This window comes from Phyllobates terribilis, unplaced genomic scaffold (assembly GCF_046119375.1).
Source record: "Phyllobates terribilis strain yellow unplaced genomic scaffold, ASM4611937v1 Scaffold_4__5_contigs__length_816908805, whole genome shotgun sequence".
NCBI lineage: Eukaryota > Metazoa > Chordata > Amphibia > Anura > Dendrobatidae > Phyllobates > Phyllobates terribilis.
The window spans coordinates 678881925-678905024 of record NW_027362764.1 but is presented as its reverse complement, the minus strand read 5'-3'; the positions used below and the strand labels follow the sequence as shown (position 1 = coordinate 678905024).

The window sequence follows — 23100 nt, the reverse complement described above, 5'->3', positions numbered from 1 at the left end:
TCCATCATCTAAGTTACTTAAGGTCGGTGTCCGGCAAGGCGCCGTTCCATGCTAGCCGAGCTGGGCAGTAGGGCAAAATGTCATCAAAATGGTCTACAGCACCCGGTGTTCCCAGGAGGTCTCCCATCCAAGTACTGTCCGAGCCCAGCCCTGCTTTGTTTTCGAGATCAGACGATATCGGGCGTATCCAAGGTGGTATGGCCAGTAGACTCTGCTTGATCCATCGCCCGGCCAGCCTTTCTCAGGATCGCTTTGTTATGATCTGCTACAGAGAGTATGGAAAGAAAGGAGATCTATCCCTACAATAGAACTAAACTAGATCCCTACGATGTAACGGGGAACCTGATCCTGCGATCAGACCCGCTAAAGTCCTCGGCTAGTCTGAACACAGACCTATAGATGTGAGGTAGGGATCCCTACAAGATCTAGGGACTGGGAAAAGTTGGACACCTCCTAGCAGAAATAGTAGCAGTCAAAGACAAACACACAACAAAAAGGCATAGGGGTCAGAAGACCTAGCAAAACTAAAAGAGAACGGCAACAGAGCAACAAGCTAGCTCAACAGTAGTAAATACAAATGAAGTCCAGCAAAGCCAGGAGGGCGGAGCCGGATTAAATAGGCAAAATGGTCATGTGACCAGCAAACTAAAAAAAACCTAACAGGAGAGTTGTAACAGTACCCCCTCTTCTAAGAGGATCCTCCGGATCCCCTAGGCCCAGGCTTACCAGGAAACCTCCTGTGAAACGCTCGGACAAGTCTGGGGGCAGAAACATAATCCGCTCTCACCCATGAGTTATCCTCAGGTCCGAAACCCTTCCAAGCGACGAGATACTGCAAACTCCCTCTATACCGTCTAGAATTTAGGATGCGGGAAATTTCATATTCCCCGTCCTCCACCACCGGAGGAACAGTGGCAGAGGCGTCACCATCCGACACATCAGCTTTTTTCAACAGAGAAACATGAAACACCGGATTAATCCTCCAGGACGTAGGAACCTCCAGCCTAACAGCAGATTGGTTAACTATCTGAAGTACCTTAAAGGGCCCTACGAACTTGGGACCCAATTTTTTAGAAGGAATCCTCAATCGCAGATTCTTAGAGGACAACCAAACCATGTCACCAACCGCAAACAAAACCTCTTGCCGTTTCCTATCAAAGTACCTCTTAGATTTTTTGTTAGCCTCCTGAAGATTACCACGCACATCCGTCCAAACTCTCTCCAAATCACCGGAAAAACTCTCCTCCTCAGGCACAGCCGAAACCAATTTGGAAAATGACCCAAAAGACGGATGTCTCCCAGAACAACAAAAAAAAGGCGAACACCCAGCAGAAGAGGATGTATGGTTGTTAAGAGCAAATTCAGCAAGTGGCAGAAACTCAGACCACCCCTCTTGATTGTCTGCCACAAAACAACGCAAGAACTGCTCAACATCCTGGTTCTTCCTTTCTGTCTGGCCATTAGACTCAGGATGATATCCGGATGAAAACGACAAATGAACTCCCAACCTGTCACAAAAGGCACGCCAAAAACGAGCCACGAACTGAGGTCCCCTATCAGAAACAATGTCAGTAGGAACACCATGTAGTCTGACAATCTCCTTGACAAAGGCCTTAGCGAGTGTCTTAGCGCAAGGCAGTTTGATGAAGGGAACCAAGTGACACATCTTGCTAAAATGGTCCACGACCACCCAGATGACCGTGAAACCATCAGAGGGAGGAAGGTCAGTAATAAAGTCCATAGCCAGATGTGTCCAAGGTGCACTAGGAACCTCCAGAGGGCAAAGCAACCCCGCAGGAGGAGCATGCGAAGACTTGGATCTTGCACACACAGTACATTGGCGCACCCACTTAATGACTTCCTTCTGCCATCCAGGCCACCAAAAACTGCGACCCACAAGTCTCTTGGTCTCAGAAATTCCTGGATGACCTGCCAACCGAGACTCATGACACTCAACAAACAAATCTCTCCTAAAGGTCCTAGGCACAAACAACCTCCCATGGGGAGTGTTAGATGGGGCATTCTCCTGTGCTTTAAGAATCTCATCCTCCAAAACGGAGTCCAAAGCAGCAATCACAACACCTTCTTGTAAAATGGTCTCCTCTTCCTCCTCAACACCGACCATGGGAGAAAAGCTGCGAGACAAAGCATCCGCTTTAACATTCTTGGTACCCAGGATGTAAGTAACGGAAAAATTAAACCGCGAGAAAAATAGTGCCCACCTAGCCTGACGGGCATTCAAGCGCTTGGCAGCATCAAGATAGATCAGATTTTTATGATCAGTGAAAACCTGAATGGGAAATTCAGCACCTTCCAAGATATGACGCCAGTGTTCAAATGCGAGTTTAATCGCCAGCAATTCCCGATTACCAATATCGTAATTAAGTTCAGTCTCGGAAAATTTTTTTGAAAAAAAGGCACAGGGATGTACTCCATCCTTGTTTTCCTGAGACAACACCGCACCAACCCCCACCGAAGAAGCATCAACCTCAACCAAAAACGGCTTAGTCACATCAGGCTGCATAAGGATGGGAACAGAGGTGAACCTCTCCTTTAGAAACACAAAAGCTTCAATGGCCTCAGAAGTTCACTGAACCGCATTAGCACCTTTCCTGGTGAGATCGGTCAGCGGTTTGACAATAATAGAAAATTTTTTTATGAATTTTCTGTAATAATTGGCGAAACCCAAAAACCTCTGTATCGATTTCAAACCAATAGGCCTAGGCCATTCCTGCACAGCTTGAATTTTAACCGGGTCCATCTCAAAACCTTCACTGGAGATAATGTAGCCCAAAAAACTAATTCTCTGTACAGCGAACTCACATTTCTCCAGCTTAGCAAAAAGCGAATTGTCCATTAATAACTGTAATACCTCACGTACGCTCCGCCAATGAGACTCCAGATCCGGCGAATAAATCAAAATGTCATCCAAATACACAACCACATTTTTGCCGATTAAAGGTCTAAGGATATCATTAATAAGATTCTGAAAAAATGCTGGAGCATTGGTGAGACCAAAAGGCATAACCAGATTCTCAAAATGACCCACAGGAGTGTTAAAAGCAGTCTTCCATTCATCACCCTCCTTCATGCGCAACAAATTGTATGCCCCCCGGAGATCAATTTTAGAGAACCACTTGGCCCCCACTAACTGGTTAAATAAATCAGGAATCAATGGCAGTGGGTAAGAATTGCGTACAGTAATTTTATTAATCTCACGAAAGTCCAGACAAGGACGTAAACCGCCATCTTTTTTTTTTACAAAAAAAAATCCAACAGCCACAGGAGACTTGGAAGGCCTAATGTGACCGGCGGCCAAGTTTGTCTGTATGTATTCTTTCAAAGCCTTTCTTTCAGGAATAGTAAGATTAAATAAACGACTCTTAGGAAGAGTCGCGCCAGGGACAAATTCAATGGTACAATCATAGTCTCTATGGGGAGGCAAAACCTGCGACTCCTCCTCAGAAAAAACTCTCCAAAAATCCTGAATAGGTACAGGCAATTCCCCTCTATCCACAGCAGCAATGCGCCCGTTACAACACTTGTCATAACACTTAGGGCTCCAGGACTTAATTTCATTGGTAGACCAATCCAGTACAGGATTGTGCAATTTTAACCAGGGTAACCCCAATATTACTTTAGAAGGCAAATTATCCAATACCACCAAATCCAAATTCTCTTGATGAATACCATTAATAGTGAGGGGAAATTCACAGACCTTGTGAGTAACACTCTTCAAGGGAGAGCCATCGACAGAAACCACAGCAATAGGGGATTACAAAGTTTTAGGTTCTAATCTAAGTTTTTCCAAGAATCCCCCATCAATCACATTCAGAGTAGATCCACAATCCACAAATACCCGAAATTCAATTAATTCATCCTGAGCAGCAGTAGTGGCAGATAGGAATACTCCCTTAGAATTTAAACAGGCAATACGAGCATGACTGACCATTTTTTTTTCTTTCTTCTTGCGAAGCACACAGCTCTTAATAAAATGACCAGAATTTCCGCAATAGAAACACAAGCCTTCAGAAAGTCGGCGGTCTTTTTCCTGAGAGCGGGGTGCCATCGCCCCAATTTCCATCGGCTCTCCATTGTCAGCACAGAACCTCTCAGGACTCGAAGCTGACATAGCAGAAGATTTGCTCTCATTAACCCTTTCACACAGTCTCCTTTCCACCCGTATAGCTAATTGCATTGCCTCCTGCAAGTTTCCAGGTGTGGGATAAGCAATCAGTAAATCCTTTACCCTTTCACATAGCCCTGCAAGAAACAAGCTTTTCAAAGCAGAATCGTTCCACCCCACCTGGGCAGACCACCGACGGAAGTGAGAACAATATTTTTCCAGATTACCTGATCCCTGCCTCAAACGTCTTAATTCAGACTCAGCAGATGAGACACGATCAGGATCATCGTACAACAAACCCAAAGCAGAAAAAAAACTATCCACTGATCTAAAGCACGGATCACTAGGTTGGAGAGAGAAGGCCCATCCCTGAGGATCTTTGCGCAAAAGTGACATTATGATCCCTATGCGCTGTGATTCATCACCAGAGGATCCGGGTCTCAAACGAAAATATAATAGACAAGCATTTTTAAAAGAAAAAAAATCTTGTTGTTCGCCAAAAAATAGATCAGGCAGACGTACCTTAGGTTCCACAAAATGCGGTCCAGAACAGCTACTCACGTGTTGTTGGAGCTTGGTCACCTCCAGAGAGAGTCCCTGCAAGCATTGAGCCAAATCTTGCACCGAGACCATGATGGAAAACTGGAGGTCTTTCCTTAGAGAAATTTTTTTTTTTTTTTTATGGCTGGAATTACTGTTATGATCTGCTACAGAGACTAAGGAAAGAAAGGAGATCTATCCCTAAAATAGAACTAAACAAGATCCCTACGATGTAACGGGGAACCTGATCCTGCGATCAGACCCGCTAAAGTCCTCGGCTAGTCTGAACGCAGACCTATAGATGTGAGGTAGGGATCCCTACAAGATCTAGGGACTGGGAAAAGTTGGACACCTCCTAGCAGAAATAGTAGCAGTCAAAGACAAACACACAACAAAAAGGCATAGGGGTCAGAAGACCTAGCAAAACTAACAGAGAACGGCAACAGAGCAACAAGCTAGCTCAACAGTAGTAAATACAAATGAAGTCCAGCAAAGCCAGGAGGGCGGAGCCGGATTAAATAGGCAAAATGGTCATGTGACCAGCAAACTAAAAAAAAACTAACAGGAGAGTTGTAACACGCTTGGTGGCGAGCAATCTGGCCGTGACGGGGCGGGCTCCGAAGGGTCCATGCAAAGGCTGTGCCGTTCCTACAGGTGTGGTTTGTTTAGCAGTGATTCACCCGCCGCATCAGGTGTCTTCAAAAATGTCTCGGCGCAGGGTCTCCTGCAGGCTAAACCCTTCATCGCGGTAATGTGACAGAAAGAGAAAGCTGGATCCGTAACTTGGGGGCGGAGCGAGACGTCCAGGGGTGAATGAAGGAAGAGGGTGAGATGGTTGCCAGTGACTTTGAGCTGCTCTTCAGGGGGAGGGTCGTGTTGCCTGCAAAGGTCGTCTGCTTGGGGTTACTGGTGGTTGCCTCCAGCCACGCGGGAGACGCTGGTCCTAGTATTAAAAGTAAAGAAGCAACAATGCTGGAGGCCCACTGTAATCAGAAGGATGCTGGTATTTTGCAGAGATGAAATAGAGCAAGAGAGAAAGCAAATGAAAAAAAGAAAAGAGAATAATTGTGTGCACTTGTGAAAGGTAATGGAAAAAAGGCATAGAAGAGAGTGCCCCCTGCTGGTGGAAGGAAGGAAAAAGCAAAAGCCTACAGCACCTGGTATTCCCAGGCGGTCTCCTATCCAAGTACTAACCAGGCCCGACCCTGCTTAGCTTCTGAGATCAGGTGTGTTCAGAGTGGTGTGGCCATTGGCAGAGACAAGCCGCTCATTTGCTGCTTTTCTACTTTGACGTCTGGCTGCCGGCTGCCCTTTCCAGTGCTCAGCAAGACCAGGTCCTTTTGTGCTTTCCCTTCTCTTCAATTTTTTTGCTGGCTTCTTTAAAAGGTCTTGTAGACACAACGCCCCACTCAGAGCCGCTGAGCTCACTGATCGGCTGCAGCGCTGTCGACGGAACGTCAGCTTCACGGCCAATAGCACAGGCCGGGAGCAGAGGCGCCACTCACCGGTAGACCCGGGTAGGGTGAGTAGAGCGCGGTTAGTTGCTTTCTAATAGGCTGCAGCCGGGGATTAACTTTTAATGAAAGGGAACAATCCCTTTGACTGTCTGCAGCGCGCCACACCTAGGAAGCGCACTCTCACACACAAGCCAGCATGCACACGTGCTCGCACGTGACAACACCCCCTAACTGCCTCTACAACCTCTCCATCACTATGAGTCAGACTCTCCTGCCTGTTTTATGATTTCAGGGCCCTAGCAGGAATCACCCCCCCTCCCCAATTCCTTCCGCACCTTCCTTGCCTTCCTTGCACTGAGGTTAGCTCTTTGTCAGCCGTCTGGCTTGGTTACACAAGCTTCTTTGCAGAGAAACATGTTACTTCTGCTGGCCCTCGCAAGGCGGCCGGCATCCAAAACCTTCCCTGGGCACCTGCTGAAAGCCTGGCCCCTTCACGGCCCCGGGTGCTTTTAACGCCATCATTTCCACACGGAGATCTGCGGAGTCAATAAGCACTCCTAGCCGTGGCAAGGAGCTAGGTGTCAGGCCTGCGTGAAGGCGGCGGGGTAGCGTACTTAGCTGCCAACTGGCTCAGAGGCCTTGGGGCTTCCATCATCTAAGTTACTTAAGGTCTGTGTCCGGCAAGGCGCCGTTCCATGCTAGCCGAGCTGGGCAGTAGGTAAAAACGTCATCAAAATGATCTACAGCACCCGGTGTTCCCAGGAGGTCTCCTATCCAAGTACTGTCCGAGCCCAGCCCTGCTTTGCTTCCGAGATCAGATGAGATCGGGCGTATCCAAGGTGGTATGGCCAGTAGAAGCTGCTCGATCCATCGCCCGGCCAGCATTTCTCAGGATCGCTTGGTGGCGAGCAATCTGGCCGTGACGGGGCGGGCTCCGAAGGGTCCATGCAAAGTCTGTGCCGTCCCTACAGGTGTGGTTTGTTTAGCAGTAATTCACCCGCCGCATCAGGTGTCTTCAAAAATGGCTCGGCGCAGGGTCTCCTGCAGGCTAAACCCTTCATCGCGGTAATGTGACAGAAAGAGCAAGCTGGACCCGTAACTTGGGGGCGGAGCGAAACGTCCAGGGGTGAATGAAGGAAGAGGGTGAGATGGTTGCCAGTGACTTTGAGCTGCTCTTCAGGGGGCAGGGTCATGCTGCCTGCAAAGGTCTTCTGCTTGGGGTTACCGGTGGTTGCCTCCAGCCACGCGGGAGACGCTGGTCCTGGTGAAAAGGAGCCTAGTATTAAAAGTAAAAAGCAACAATGCTGGAGGTCCACTGTGATCAGAAGGATGCTGGTATTTTGCAGAGATGAAATAGCGCAAGAGAGAAAGCAAATGAAAAAAGGAAAAGAGAATGAATGTGTGCACTTGTGAAAGGGAATGGAAAAAATGCATAGAAGATAGTGCCCCCTGCTGGTGGAAGGAAGGAAAAAGCAAAAGCCTACAGCACCTGGTATTCCCAGGTGGTCTCCCATCCAAGTACTAACCAGGCCCAACCCTGCTTAGCTTTTGAGATCAGACGAGATTGGGCATGTTCAGGGTGGTGTGGCCGTAGGCTGAGATTAGCTTCTCACTTGCTGCTTTTCTACTTTGACGTCTGGCTGCCGGCTGCCCTTTCCAGTGCTCAGCAAGACCAGGTCCTTTTGTGCTTTCCCTTCTCTTCAATTTTCTTGCAGGCTTCCGGAAAAGGTCTTGTAGACACAACGCCCCACTCAGAGCCGCTAAGCTCACTGATCGGCTGCAGCGCTGTCGACGGAACGTCAGCTTCACGGCCAATGCCACATGCCGGGAGCAGAGGCGAGACTCACCGGTAGACCCGGGTAGGGTGAGTAGAGCATGGTTAGCTGCTTTCTAATAGGCTGCAGCCGGTGATTAACTTTTAATGAAAGGGAACAATCCCTTTGACTGTCTGCAGCGCGCCACACCTAGGAAGCGCACTCTCACACACAAGCCAGCATGCACACGTGCTCGCACGTGACAACACCCCCTATCTGCCCCTACAACCTCTCCGTCACCATGCGTCAGACTCTCCTGCCTGTTTTATGATTTCAGGGCCCTAGCAGGAATCACCCCCCCCCTCCCCAATTCCTTCCGCACCTTCCTTGCCTTCCTTGCACTGAGGTTAGCTCTTTGGCAGCCATCTGGCTTGGTTACACAAGCTTCTTTGCAGAGAAACATGTTACTTCTGCTGGCCCTCGCTAGGCGGCCGGCATCCAAAATCTTCCCTGGGCACCTGCTGAAAGCCTGGCCCCTTCACTGCCCCGGGTGCTTTTAACGCCATCATTTCCACACGGCGAGCTGCGGAGTCAATAAGCACTCCTAGCCGTGGCAAGGAGCTCGGTGTCAGGCCTGCGTGAAGGCGGCGGGGTAGCGTACTTAGCTGCCAACTGGCTCAGAGGCCTTGGGGCTTCCATCATCTAAGTTACTTAAGGTCGGTGTCCGGCAAGGCGCCGTTCCATGCTAGCCGAGCTGGGCAGTAGGGCAAAACGTCATCAAAATGGTCTACATCACCCGGTGTTCCCAGGAGGTCTCCCGTTCAAGTACTGTCCGAGCCCAGCCGTGCTTTGCTTCCGAGATCAGATGAGATCGGGCGTATCCAAGGTGGTATGGCCAGTAGACGCTGCTCAATCCATCGCCCGGCCAGCCTTTCTCAGGATCGCTTGGTGGCGAGCAATCTGGCTGTGACGGGGCGGGCTCCGAAGGGTCCATGCAAAGGCTGTGCCGTCCGTACAGGTGTGGTTTGTTTAGCAGTGATTCACCCGCCGCATCAGGTGTCTTCAAAAATGGCTCGGCGCAGGGTCTCCTGCAGGCTAAACCCTTCATCGCGGTAATGTGACAGAAAGAGCAAGCTGGACCTGTAATTTGGGGGCGGCGCGAGACGTTGAGTGGTGAATGAAGGAAGAGGGTGAGATGGTTGACAGTGACTTTGAGCTGCTCTTCAGGGGGGAGGGTAGTGTTGCCTGCAAAGGTCTTCTGCTTGGGGTTACCGGTGGTTGCCTCCAGCCACGCAGGAGATGCTGGTCCTAGTATTAAAAGTAAAGAAGCAACAATGCTGGAGGCCCACGGTGATCAGAAGGATGCTGGTATTTTGCAGAGATGAAATAGCGCAAGAGAGAAAGCAAATGAAAAAAAGAAAGAGAATGAATGTGTGTACTTGTGAAAGGGAATGGAAAAAAGGCATATAAGAGAATGCCCCCTGCTGGTGGAAGGAAAAAGCAAAAGCCTACAGCGCCTGGTATTCCCAGGCCGTCTCTTATCCAAGTACTAACCAGGCCCAACCCTGCTTAGCTTGTGAGATCAGACAAGATCAGGCATGTACAGGGTGGTGTGGCCGTAGGCACAGACAAGCCTCTCACTTGCTGCTTTTCTACTTTGAAGTCGGCTTGCCGGCTGCCCTTTCCAGTGCTCAGCAAGACCAGGTCCTTTTGTGCTTTCCCTTCTCTTCAATTTTTTTGCTGGCTTCCATAAAAGGTCTTGTAGACACAACGCCCCACTAAGAGCCGCTGAGCTCACTGATCGGCTGCAGCGCTGTCGACGGAACGTCAGCTTCACGGCCAATGCCGCAGGCCGGGAGCAGAGGCGAGACTCACCGGTAGACCCGGGTAGGATGAGTAGAGCGCGGTTAGTTGCTTTCTAATAGCCTGCAGCCGGGGATTAACTTTTAATGAAAGGGAACAATCCCTTTGACTGTCTGCAGTGCGACACACCTAGGAAGCGCACTCTCACACACAAGCCAGCATGCACACGTGCTCGCACGTGACAACACCCCCTATCTGCCTCTACAACCTCTCTGTCACCATGCGTCAGACTCTCCTGCCTGTTTTATGATTTCAGGGCCCTAGCAGGAATCACCCCCCCTCCCCAATTCCTTCCTTGCCTTCCTTGCCTTCCTTGCACTGAGGTTAGCTCTTTGGCAGCCGTCTGGCTTGGTTACACAAGCTTCTTTGCAGAGAAACATGTTACTTCTGCTGGCCCTCGCTAGGCGGCCGGCATCCAAAACCTTCCCTGGGCACCTGCTGAAAGCCTGGCCCCTTCACGGCCCCGGGTGCTTTTAACGCCATCATTTCCACACGGCGAGCTGCGGAGTCAATAAGTACTCCTAGCCGTGGCAAGGAGCTCGGTGTCAGCCCTGCGTGAAGGCGGCGGGGTTGCGTACTTAGCTGCCAACTGGCTCAGAGGCCTTGGGGCTTCCATCATCTAAGTTACTTAAGGTCGGTGTCCGGCAAGGCGCCGTTCCATGCTAGCCGAGCTGGGCAGTAGGGCAAAACGTCATCAAAATGGTCTACATCACCCGGTGTTCCCAGGAGGTATCCCATCCAAGTACTGTCCGAGCCCAGCACTGCTTTGCTTCTGAGATCAGACAAGATCAGGCGTATCCAAGGTGGTATGGCCAGTAGACGCTGCTCGATCCATCGCCCGGCCAGCCTTTCTCAGGATCGCTTGGTGGTGAGCAATCTGGCCGTGACGGGGCGGGCTCCGAAGGGTCCATGCAAAGGCTGTACCGTCCCTACAGGTGTGGTTTGTTTAGCAGTGATTCACCCGCCGCATCAGGTGTCTTCAAAAATGTCTCGTCGCAGGGTCTCCTGCAGGCTAAACCCTTCATTGCGGTAATGTGACAGAAAGAGCAAGCTGGACCCGTAACTTGCGGGCGGAGCGAGACGTCCAGGGGTGAATGAAGGAAGAGGGTGAGATGGTTGCCAGTGACTTTGAGCTGCTCTTCCGGGGGGAGGGTCGTGTTGCCTGCAAAGGTCTTCTGCTTGGGGTTACCGGTGGTTGCCTCCAGCCACCCGGGAGACGCTGGTCCTGGTGAAAAGGAGCCTAGTATTAAAAGTAAATAAGCAACAATGCTGGAGGCCCACGGTGATCAGAAGGATGCTGGTATTTTGCAGAGATGAAATAGCGCAAGAGAGAAAGCAAATGAAAAAAAGAAAAGAGAATGAATGTGTGCACTAGAGATGAGCGTTGTTCTACTCGAACTGTTCGCCAATCTCAAATTCGAGCTGTTTTGGGCGGTGTTCGAGCCGTTCGGCGAACACGAACAATTTGAGAAAAATTCGGCTGTTCGAGGTTATGTTCGATAACTGTTCGTGCACCAAAATCATAACTGGATTTTTTCTCAGTAATGATGAAAATTAATGTTAATACGCAGTTTGAGTGTACAGCGGGGTGGGGGGAGGGGCAGGGGATGGATCTCTGCAGGAACAATGAAGATCTCCATTTTTTTTTCTCTTTCCCGCATTTACAGTGGGGAGGTGCAATCTGTCAGCTTATCAGCAGCGCACACACGGAGCGAAGTGCTTTTTTTCACACAAGCAAGGGCATGTGTCATTGGCAGTGTATGTCACATGTCCTTGCCCTATAAGACCAAGCCATTTTCCCCGTCGCCACCATTTTCTCACTGCTGCAGCTGCGTGTTAGACGGCACCGCTGTTGCTGTGTGCGCTATACCTTGTTAATTTCAAGCCAATTTTCGCACAAATATAGAGATAGCTTGGGAGTAGGGAATAGTTGTGATTGCAGTCCTTTTAAGGACTAGGTTACAGCATTTCCTACGACTTTTATCAGGCAGGTCTGTGCTCTTAAATAGATAGGTTGTGGGAGTAAAGACTAATTGTAATTGGAGTCCTTTTCAGGACTAGGTTACATCAGTTCCTATCAGTTTTTGCCAGGCAGGTCTGTGCCAGTGCTGTGCAAGTTTTTTTCACAGCATTTGGCTGAATCTAGCAAAGCTAATCCTTTTTGGCCTATTGCAGAGTGTGTTAGTCAGTGGAGTAGCCTATCTGTGTTGCAAGATATACCACCTGTGTATAGAATACCAATTTTTTTACTGCACCTAGTGAAGTAAAATCTTTTGGGCATAGCATCATTCTATTAGTCCATCTATACTGACCTCCATGAGGTTGCAAACTGAATCTAATTTTTTTCTGCATCTAGCTCTGAAAAAATATTTGGCCTTCTAGCAGTGTGTGGGACTTGTTCTATTAGTCCACCTATACTGACCTCCATCAGGTTGCAAACTGAATATAATTTTTTTCTGCATCTAGCTCTGAAAAAATATTTGGCCTTCTAGTAGTGTGTCGGACTTTCTCTATTAGTCCATCTATACTGACCTCCATCAGGTTGCAAATTAAAAATAATTTTTATCTGCATCTACAGTACCTCTGAAAAAATATTTGGGCTTCTAGCTGTGTGTGGGACTTGTTGTATTAGTCCATATATACTGACCTCCATCAGGTTGCAAACTGAATATAATTTTTTTCTGCATCTAGCTCTGAAAAAATATTTGGCCTTCTAGTAGTGTGTGGGACTTTCTCTGTTAGTCCATCTATACTGACCTCCATCAGGTTGCAAACTGAATATATTTTTTTCTGCATCTACCTCTGAAAAAATATTGGGCTTCTAGCTGTGTGTGGGTCTTGTTCTATTAATCCATCTATACTGACCTCCATCAGGTTGCAAACTGAATATAATTTTTTTCTGCATCTAGCTCTGAAAAAATATTTGGCCTTCTAGTAGTGTGTCGGACTTTCTCTATTAGTCCATCTATACTGACCTCCATCAGGTTGCAAATTAAAAATAATTTTTATCTGCATCTACAGTACCTCTGAAAAAATATTTGGGCTTCTAGCTGTGTGTGGGACTTGTTGTATTAGTCCATCTATACTGACCTCCATCAGGTTGCAAACTGAATATATTTTTTTCTGCATCTACAATACCTCTGCAAAAATATTGGGCTTCTAGCTGTGTGTGGGACTTGTTGTATTAGTCCATCTATACTGACCTCCATCAGGTTGCAAACTGAATATATTTTTTTCTGCATCTACCTCTGAAAAAATATTGGGCTTCTAGCTGTGTGTGGGACTTGTTGTATTAGTCCATCTATACTGACCTCCATCAGGTTGCAAACTGAATATATTTTTTTCTGCATCTACCTCTGAAAAAATATTGGGCTTCTAGCTGTGTGTGGGTCTTGTTCTATTAATCCATCTATACTGACCTCCATCAGGTTGCAAACTGAATATAATTTTTTTCTGCATCTAGCTCTGAAAAAATATTTGGCCTTCTAGTAGTGTGTCGGACTTTCTCTATTAGTCCATCTATACTGACCTCCATCAGGTTGCAAATTAAAAATAATTTTTATCTGCATCTACAGTACCTCTGAAAAAATATTTGGGCTTCTAGCTGTGTGTGGAACTTGTTGTATTAGTCCATCTATACTGACCTCCATCAGGTTGCAAACTGAATATAATTTTTTTCTGCATCTAGCTCTGAAAAAATATTTGGCCTTCTAGTAGTGTATGGGACTTTCTCTGTTAGTCCATCTATACTGACCTCCATCAGGTTGCAAACTGAATATATTTTTTTCTGCATCTACCTCTGAAAAAATATTGGGCTTCTATCTGTGTGTGGGTCTTGTTCTATTAATCCATCTATACTGACCTCCATCAGGTTGCAAACTGAATATAATTTTTTTCTGCATCTAGCTCTGAAAAAATATTTGGCCTTCTAGTAGTGTGTCGGACTTTCTCTATTAGTCCATCTATACTGACCTCCATCAGGTTGCAAATTAAAAATAATTTTTATCTGCATCTACAGTACCTCTGAAAAAATATTTGGGCTTCTAGCTGTGTGTGGGACTTGTTGTATTAGTCCATCTATACTGACCTCCATCAGGTTGCAAACTGAATATATTTTCTTCTGCATCTACAGTACCTCTGAAAAAATATTGGGCTTCTAGCTGTGTGTGGGACTTGTTGTATTAGTCCATCTATACTGACCTCCATCAGGTTGCAAACTGAATATATTTTTTTCTGCATCTACCTCTGAAAAAATATTGGGCTTCTAGCTTTGTGTGGGACTTGATGTATTAGTCCATCTATACTGACCTCCATCAGGTTGCAAATTTAATATAATTTTTTTCTGCATCTAACCCAGCCAATAGTTTTGGCCTAATACCACAGTTTGGCCACTCAGCTCTGCTCGGTTACCATCCATTGTTTTTTTGTGCAAACAACTCCAGAGTTGTGAATTAGTTAACCACCAAAATGAGTGGAAAAAGGCCTGCTGCTGGTGGAAAGGGGAATAGGCGTGTTGGGAAGGGGAAAAAAGGTTGTGTCCGTGGGGTAGGTGTTAAAGCAACAGTAACATCTGCAGAAGAAAGACCATCTTCCAGCCAAACTAAAATGTCTACTTCTTTTAGCGGACAATGTGATAAGATCCCTTTCTTACGGCCATGCCAATCGCTACAAATTCCAGATGAGGCACAAAAACAGCAGGTGCTTCAACGGATATCAAGTGCTCCTTTAAGTGGGCTCTACTCCACATCAACTTCAACATCACAAATACTCCAGTCCTCAAAGGTGTCACCCAAATCGCACTTGCTTCCTCACAGCTCCCAAATCTCCAGCTGCCCGTCTGAGTATGAGGTAGAACAGATGGTTGAGTCTGCAGAGCTGTTTACTCATACTATAGCCTGGGAATCAGAGGTCGACTCCAGCGCTTCTGTGAATCCAGACGAGGAAATGATCTGCACTGATGCCCAGAATCTTTATGAGTCGGATCCAGGACCAGACGCAGAAGGTTCTGACCATAATGTAGACCCTCATTCCCAAACTGTAACTCCTGTTGGTGGAGACAATGAGGAAGACGATGATGAGACTCAAATACCTGATTGGAGCGACAACTTTAGTTTTTTGTCAGGGCAGGAACAGGTTGGCTCTGAGGACGACGGGTGTGATAACACACAGGGTGATGATGATGAGGTTGGAGATCCCACTTACTGTCAACCCACAGTCAGCCAAGAGATGAGGTCAGCAGAGGAGGTGGAGGAAGATGCTAGTGACGACGAGGTCAGGTTGCGCCTTCCTGGACAGAGACGTAGTACTGGAAGCACGTCAACAACTGCATCCTCAAACACAACTCTGCCTCTCACCACAAGTCGTGGTGGCTCTTCAGGTCGCATGGGTGCTAAGCCTTGCATAGCCTGGGCATTTTTTCAGATCGATAAAGATGACCCAACTTGTGTTATCTGTAACATTTGTCAGCAAAAGCTAAGTAGAGGCCAAAAAATACATAGTTTGAGTACTTCATGCATGAACCGGCACATGGACATGAAGCATAAGTTGCAGTGGGAAGCTCAGTGTGCTACAATGCGGCCTAGCCGGCCGGGCCAACCACCGTCTGCCATATCTTGTGCATCCGCGGCCTCTTCATCCTCTGTGACTGGGGGGACAGCAGTCACACCTGTTTTGGGGCGCAGACCTGCCACCTCTTTACCCGCAACAGCCAGCGTGATTGGCAGGTCATCATTTTCTTTGGAGGTGGTAACACCAGCTGGTGTTGAGCGCTGTCCGACATCGATAGCACCACCTTTGGATCAAGGCAACCTAACATGTCCGCCTGCATCTTCCTCACAGACCGGCAGTTTGCCGGGGACACCCTTATCAACCCCGTCTAAGCAATATAGCCAGCCCTCGGTCCCTCAGATGTGGACAAGTAAAAGACCATTTCCTCCTAGCCATGAGAAAGCTAAGAGGTTGAATTTCACCATCTGCAAGCTCTTGGCTACAGAAATGCTGCCTTTCCGCCTGGTGGACACAGAGGATTTTCGAGACCTTATGTCCGTCGCAGTGCCCCAGTACCAGATGCCCAGTCGGCACTACTTCTCAAAGAAAGGTGTGCCTGCGCTCCACCAGCATGTCGCACACAACATCACCGCTTCTTTGAGAAACTCTGTGTGTGACAGGGTGCATTTCACCACAGACACTTGGACGAGTAGGCATGGACAGGGGCGTTACATGTCGCTGACTGGGCACTGGGTAACTATGGTGACAGCAGGACAAGGGGCTGCTGTCCAAGTCTTGCCGTCCCCACGAGTTGTGCGTCAATCCTCTTTATGTCAAAGTTCCTCCACTGCTTCTGCCTCCTCAACCTCCTCTCGGTCTTCCACCTGCACCCAAATCCTGTCTGGTCATGCCACAAGCTTTCTAACTGCGCAGAAGGGATCCTGCACACCTCCTTACTATGCTGGCAGTAGGGCTCAACGTCATCAGGCGGTTTTTACATTGAAATGTCTGGGAAATGTGAGTCACACAGCTGAGGAGTTGTGGTCAGCTCTGGAGAACCAATTTCATGAATGGCTGTCTCCACTGGACCTGAAACCAGGGAAGGCCGTGTGCGACAATGCTGCAAACCTGGGTGCGGCCTTTGCCGGGGCAATGTCACACACGTGCCTTGTATGGCTCACGTGTTTAACCTGGTTGTCCAGCAATTTTTAGCCCACTATCCCAGACTAGATGGCCTTCTGCAGAGGGCACGGTCGCTGTGTGCTCACTTCCGCCATTCGCATCCCGCAGCTCAGCGACTTACATCTCTACAGAAGTCGTTGGGCCTGCCACTTCACCGGCTAAAATGCGATGTGCCTACCCGGTGGAATTCAACTCTGCACATGTTGCAGCGACTGTGGCAGCACCGACAAGCCCTGGTGCAATACGTTCTGACGTATAGCCTGGGCCAACGAGATCCAGAGGTGGGGCAAATCACGCTGGAGGAGTGGTCTCAGATCAGGGACCTATGCACCCTTCTGCACAGTTTTGAAATGGCGACGAAGATGTTTAGTGCTGATGATGCCATTATCAGCATGACTATTCCGGTGATTTACATGCTGGAGCACATGTTAAACAGAATTCGGAGTCAGGTGGTGGCACAAGAGGAGGTGGAGGAAGTAGAGGAGGAGGAGTTGTATGCGGAAGGGCTAACATCTGCAAGGTCCAGACGGTCGGCAGCACCAAGGCGGCAGGCATGTGAGGGTGGGGGAGATGGTTTTACCAGGGCGCATGGTAGCAGCCAAACTAGTGAGGAAGGTGCAGGAGCCCAGGAAGAAGTGGAGGACGAACTGATGGAAGACTCATCAGATGAGGGAGACCTTGATCACATTTCTGTTGTGCGAGGTTGGGGGGAGAGGACAGAGGAAGGAAGCATGATTGTTACCTCGCCACCAACACAACAGGGACTTGGTGCTCCTGGATGCGCAACACACATGAGTGCCTTCTTGCTGCACTACCTGCAACATGACCCTCGAATTGTGAGAATTAGAAATAATCCTGACTACTGGGTTGCCACACTGTTAGATCCCCGGTACAAAAGTAAATTTGCCGAAATTATTCCTGCCATAGAAAGGGATGCACGCATGCAGGAGTATCAGCAGAGACTGTTGCAGAATCTTACATGTGCTTTTCCACAAAACACCAGTGGTGCACGTAGTGAATCTCACAGTTCCAACTTGCCAACCGTGGGACCGTCAAGTGTTCAGCACTCAAACCGCAACAGAACCACAGTATCTGCTGGTAACATCTATTTTGCGGAATCATTTCACCACTTTTTTAGCCCATCCTTTGCAAGGCCACAGGAGACAAGAAGTCTGACACATAGTCAACGCCTAGAGACGATGGTACAGGAGTATCTCCAAGTAAACATTGAAGCCACGACTGTGTCACTGGACCCTTGCTCTTTTTGGGCTTCCAATCTGGATAAATGGCCGGAGCTAGCCACTTACGCCTTGGAGATCTTGTCATGCCCCGCAGCCAGCGTTCTGTCTGAACGTGTGTTCAGCGCTGCTGGTGGTGTGCTGACAGATAAGCGCACGCGGCTCTCCACTGATAATGTAGACAGACTCACGTTCATAAAGATGAACAAATCATGGATCCGAAACGACTTTTCTACCCCTGTGTCATCCTGGGGAGAGTAAAAGCTTGATGATTGGTTAAAATCACCCTACCAACCGTTTTAAGCTTTCAAATTACTAATCATGTTTATCTGTATCTTGACTGGAAAATAATTTGAGCTTTGTAGCAGTGTGCAGCACTGATCCTATTAGGCCATCTATAATAAGCTCCACCAGATTTAAAATTAAAAATAATTTTTAGCTGCATCTAGCCCGGAAAATAATTTTGGGGCTCCGAGATGCGCAAGACACATAAGTGCCTTCTTGCTGCACTACCTGCAGCATGACCCTCATATTGTCAGAATTCGAAGTAATCATGACTACTGGGTTGCCACACTCTTAGATCCCCCAAACTTTTCGATCAACCTTTTCATTTTAATAAAGACCAAAAAAATGGTCATTTTTGAAATTATAAGCATTAGCAGGTTGTTAGAAACTGAAATCAAACAGTTTTCAACTCAAAACTTTATTCTAGGTGATGTTACATTTTCACATAGGACCCCTTGTTCGAAAGGAGCTTCTGAACTCTCTCGTCCATTGAATTTGTCAGGTTTTTTATGGTTTCTGCTTCAATTGTTTTGCATGAGGACAGAATACCCTCCCAGAGCTGTTGCTTAGATGTGAACTGCCTCCCGCCATCATAGACACTCCTTTTAATGATGCTCCAAAGGTTCTGAATGGGGTACAGGTCAGGGGAGCATGGGGGTCACACCATAAGTTTGTCCCCTTTTATGCCCATATCAGCCAGAGATGCAGATGTTTTATGTGCAGCATGAGATGGTGCATTATCATGCAGAAAAATGATCTTGCTGTGAAATACACGGTTCTTCTTCTTGAACCATGGCAGGAAGTGCTGTTTGAGAAAATCCACATACATTATGGAGTTCATCTTTAGCGCCTTCAGGGATCCTAAAGGGGCCGACAATCTCTCTCCCCATGATTCCAGCCCAAAACATTACTCCACCTCCTCCTTGTTGGCGCTGTAGCCGTGTTTGCGTGGGGTGTCCATCAACCAGCCATCCTCCACTCCATCCATCTGGACCATCGAGCGCTGCACGGCACTCATCCGTGAACAAAACAGTTTTGAAATCAGTCTTCATGTAATGTTTGGCCCACTGGAGCCGTTTCTGCTTGTGTGAAGTGGATAGAGGAGGTCGACAGGATGGCATATGCACAGCTGCAAACCTCTGAAGGACCCTGCATCTTGTTGTTCGGGGGACGTTGGAGGCACAAGCAGCTTCAAAAACTTGTCTACTGCTATGACAAGGCTTTTTTGCCGCTGCTCTTTCAACCTGACGTAATTGCCTGTAGGAAAGAGTCCTCAATTTGCCCTTATCAGCACGCACACGTGTGTACTGTGAATCAGCTACATACTTCTTGATTGCCAAGACACTTCATCCTGATCATCGCACAATGTTGATTGTAGTCATGCCTTGACCTAAACACTCCACAATTTGTTGCTTCTCAGCAGCCGACACATCCTTTTTCTTTCCCATTTTGGCAGAAAATGTAGGCTGCTTAATAATGTGAGAGAGCCTTCTTAAGTAGTCTTGCCTTTCATTGGACACACCTGCCAAACTAATTAGCACAGGTGTCTGCAATTGCTTACAGTGATATAAAGAGCCCTGACACACATCACCATCAATGAGTTTAACTGACAAACAAACAAATTCTTCCCTTATCACTCCTAAACACTTTTTGCATAATAATTTGGAACGCAGTGTACATGTGCTTTTTCACAAAACACCAGTGGTTCACGTAGTGAATCTTACAGTTCTAACTTGCCAACCGTGGTCTGTATGGAATTGTTCAATAAAGGGCCCAAAATTAAGATAACATAGATGGGAAAGGTCTCTATGAATAGGAATTCCTAAGTATTTGATACCCTGTGAGGGCCAGGCAAAGGGAAAGTTGGACTGGATGGAATCCTATATGGATTTGGGGAGGGAGACATCGAGGGCCTCAGACTTCGCTGCATTGATTTTAAAATTTTACCATGTAACAAAGTGATCTATTTCAGCCATAACAGCAGGGATGGATATATGTGATTGAGTGATATATACTAGGACATCATCAGCAAATAGAGAGCACTTGTACTCGGTGCCTCCCACCTCAATCCACCTAATATTGGGGTTATGGCGAATTGATGAGAGCAGGTGCTCCGTCACTAGGATGTATAAGAGAGGGGACAGAGGACATCCCTGCCTTGTCCCATTGGTGATTGTGAAAGGTGATGAAAATGTTCTGACGCACCCCCTGGGCCTTGGGACACCCGGAGCCGGACCCTTTTTGGTGGATGCTGGTGGTTGTAGTCTTCGTGGCGGCGACCCGGTTCCGTGGCTCAGGGCGGTCAAACCAGTGGCGGAACTATTTATGTGGTTTTGATGTTTAAATGTCCGACTACGCCACTCGTGGATTGCGGTCAGAGTGAACCGCCGCTACTGGGCAGACCGCTGAGGCTGGTGTTGTGGGTGCAGCAGAGCGTAGCATAACTCCCCACGGGAGGAGTATAGCCTCAGGGCAGTGTATGCTGAGGATGGGGGTGATGGTGCAGGGCAGCAGCAGTAACGACACGGAGTCAGTGATGCAGTCCAGGGCCTTTACTCACAGTTCTTATTATCCAGACCACGTCTGCAGGTAACGGCTGCCCACGTCGTACTGTGCTCACCAGGTGAGGGGCTCAGACAACTCCCAGATAACTTTGGAGCACTTCACAGGACCCCCTTTGTGTGTCCTTTGTCTGGCCTTTCTTACCAACACTTCTGTCCGGCTGCCTCGGGCCTCCTCTTGTTAAACTTGGCGCCAGTTTCCCTGACCCTATGTGGTGCCTTCCTAGCGGGTGTAGCGAGGGGCTGTGCCACATAAAATGTCAGAGCCTCCGGTTTCTAGCTGAGGGTCGTTTCCTGCCTCCACTAGTTCGGGGACCGGTCTCCCCCTTTGGCCTGACCCCTCCACGCAGGTGGATTCGGGCGTGCGGTGGAGACTCGCCCGTCCGCACCCCTGGGATCCCTTCATTCCTCGTTCCTGGAGCCCTCTCCGCTCCTCTTCCTTCCTTCTCCCCCTTCCAGGCCTGGGCCTCTGTTACTAGGCCCGCCTCCGGAGCAGAGCTCATGCAGAGCCCCTGCTCCCTGCCACTTCTGCTCAGACTTCTCTGCACTGAACTAAGATGGTGCCCACCTTTTATACTCCCTTCTCAATGCACCCAGGAACTGCTTCCTCCCTGCTCCTGCACTACAGGGTTCCCCTTCCTCAGTGTTCCCTCCCCCCACTCCAGCCAGGGACAGGGACTGTCGTGCCCATCTCAGGGGCATATTGGTCGCCCTGCCCCACGGCAATGTGGTGTAATGCATGCAGGTGTCGGGTCCTGATCCACACTCCATCCTTACCTGAGAGTGAGATATCACACCTCTGGGTGAGGTGCAATACGTCTGTAGCAACCGAGCCCTCAGGGTGCTACAGTTCCATTTATCTTCAGCCTAGGTGACGTATTGCGATACAGGGCCGTGATTTTGGCTATAAAAGGGTCCCCTAGACCCCTACCCCAAGCTTTTTAAGAGAATCATATATGGCGTGCCAGGAGACTCTATGGAATGCTTTCTCAGCATCCAACGAGAGTATCTAATTACAAATTTTTAACTGCATCTAGCCCAGGAAATACTTTGTGCCTAGTAGCAGTGTCTGCTAGTCAGCGGATTATCCCGGCTGTTAAGCAAGCTACACCACCTGTAGTTTAGACACTTAATTTTTTCAAAGGAAATGCTTCGGGACCATGGGATACTTAGTGAAGAGCATGAGGAGGCACCCCAAGGCATAGGGGCTGGGACTGGCAGTAGGATGCCTTGCGGTGGACAGCCGAGCTCGATCCTTATAAAAGCTTTTTAACTGCAGCAGCTTTAGTGGACGCTACTGGAGCTGGAATTACCGCGGCTGCTGGCATGAGACTTGCCCTCCAATAGATCCTTGTAAATGGATTTAAAGTGTATTCATTCAAATTAGAGAGACAATTTAAATTAAAAAGCTTAGAGCTGCCTCCACCACAGGGGGGCTCGCTCGACCCACCAGTGGACAGGCACCAGTATTGGGAGAGGGGGGCTGGCCGTCAGGGTTCACCGCGGCTCTGGCACAAACCCGGCGACACGGAGGTGGCACGGGCAGGAGCGGACTGGCCGTGTCGACTTCTCACTTTTTGGATTTTAGAAGGGCATGACATGCCTATATCTGTCTCTCCCCCTCCTTTTACTCCTCCACCTCTTTTATTTTCGCATGACTATATGTACTTGTCACTTTTCCATGTGTTAGTTATGTCTTCTGAGCAGTTTGTCAGCTTTTGGACACCTTTGAAGGTGTTTTCTATGTGTTTCTATGTGTTTTTGTTTGCCTGCCATTGGTTTTAATGGTGTTCGACGAACAGTTTGGCGAACACATGGGTGTTTGACGAACCGAACCGAACTCGAACACTACGGGGGTGGCTCAACACTAGTGTGAACTTGTGAAAGGGCATAGAAAAAAGGCATAGAAAAAAGGCATAGAAGAGAGTGCCCCCTGCTGGTGGAAGGAAGGAAAAAGCAAAAGCCTACAGCACCTGGTATTCCCAAGTGGTCTCCCATCCAAGTACTAACCAGGCCTGACCCTGCTTTGCTTCTGAGATCACATGTGTTCAGGGTGGTGTAGCCGTAGGCAGGCACAAGCCTCTCACTTGCTGCTTTTCTACTTTGATGTCTGGCTGCCGGATGCCCTTTCCAGTGTTCAGCAAGACCAGGTCCTTTTGTGCTTTCCCTTCTCTTCAATTTTTTTGCTGGCTTCCTTAAAAGGTCTTGTAGACACAACGCCCCACTCAGAGCCGCTGAGCTCAGTGATCGGCTGCAGCCCTGTAGACGGAACGTCAGCTTCACGGCCAATGCCGCAGGCCGGGAGCAGAGGCGAGACTCACCGGTAGACCAGGGTAGGGTGAGTAGAGCGCGGTTAGTTGCTTTCTAATAGCCTGCAGCCGGGGATTAACTTTTAATGAAAGGGAACAATCCCTTTGACTGTCTGCAGCGCGCCACACCTAGGAAGCGCACTCTCACACACAAGCCAGCATACACACGTGCTCGCACGTGACAACACCCCGTATCTGCCCCTACAACCTCTCCGTCACCATGCGTCAGACTCTCCTGCCTGTTTTATGATTTCAGGGCCCTAGCAGGAATCACCCCCCCCCTCCCCAATTCCTTCCG

General features: G+C 48.5%; 1 non-coding gene and 7 pseudogenes across 1 annotated transcript; all 8 read right to left on the bottom strand.

Annotated features, from left to right (window-relative positions):
* Nucleotides 1–90: 90 nt before the first annotated feature.
* On the bottom strand, nucleotides 91–210 carry LOC141269050 (5S ribosomal RNA; annotated as a pseudogene).
* Nucleotides 211–5811: 5601 nt separating this feature from the next.
* LOC141268536 (5S ribosomal RNA) lies at nucleotides 5812–5920 on the bottom strand (annotated as a pseudogene).
* A 940-nt stretch (nucleotides 5921–6860) lies between these two features.
* LOC141267554 (5S ribosomal RNA) lies at nucleotides 6861–6980 on the bottom strand (annotated as a pseudogene).
* Nucleotides 6981–7600: 620 nt separating this feature from the next.
* On the bottom strand, nucleotides 7601–7719 carry LOC141266831 (5S ribosomal RNA). Its single transcript, XR_012320852.1, has one exon. It is a non-coding gene; the product is annotated as a 5S ribosomal RNA (ribosomal RNA).
* Nucleotides 7720–8661: 942 nt separating this feature from the next.
* Nucleotides 8662–8781, bottom strand: LOC141268328 (5S ribosomal RNA; annotated as a pseudogene).
* Nucleotides 8782–9382: 601 nt separating this feature from the next.
* On the bottom strand, nucleotides 9383–9501 carry LOC141268694 (5S ribosomal RNA; annotated as a pseudogene).
* Nucleotides 9502–10441: 940 nt separating this feature from the next.
* LOC141269306 (5S ribosomal RNA) lies at nucleotides 10442–10561 on the bottom strand (annotated as a pseudogene).
* Nucleotides 10562–22454: 11893 nt separating this feature from the next.
* On the bottom strand, nucleotides 22455–22563 carry LOC141269607 (5S ribosomal RNA; annotated as a pseudogene).
* Nucleotides 22564–23100: the final 537 nt, after the last annotated feature.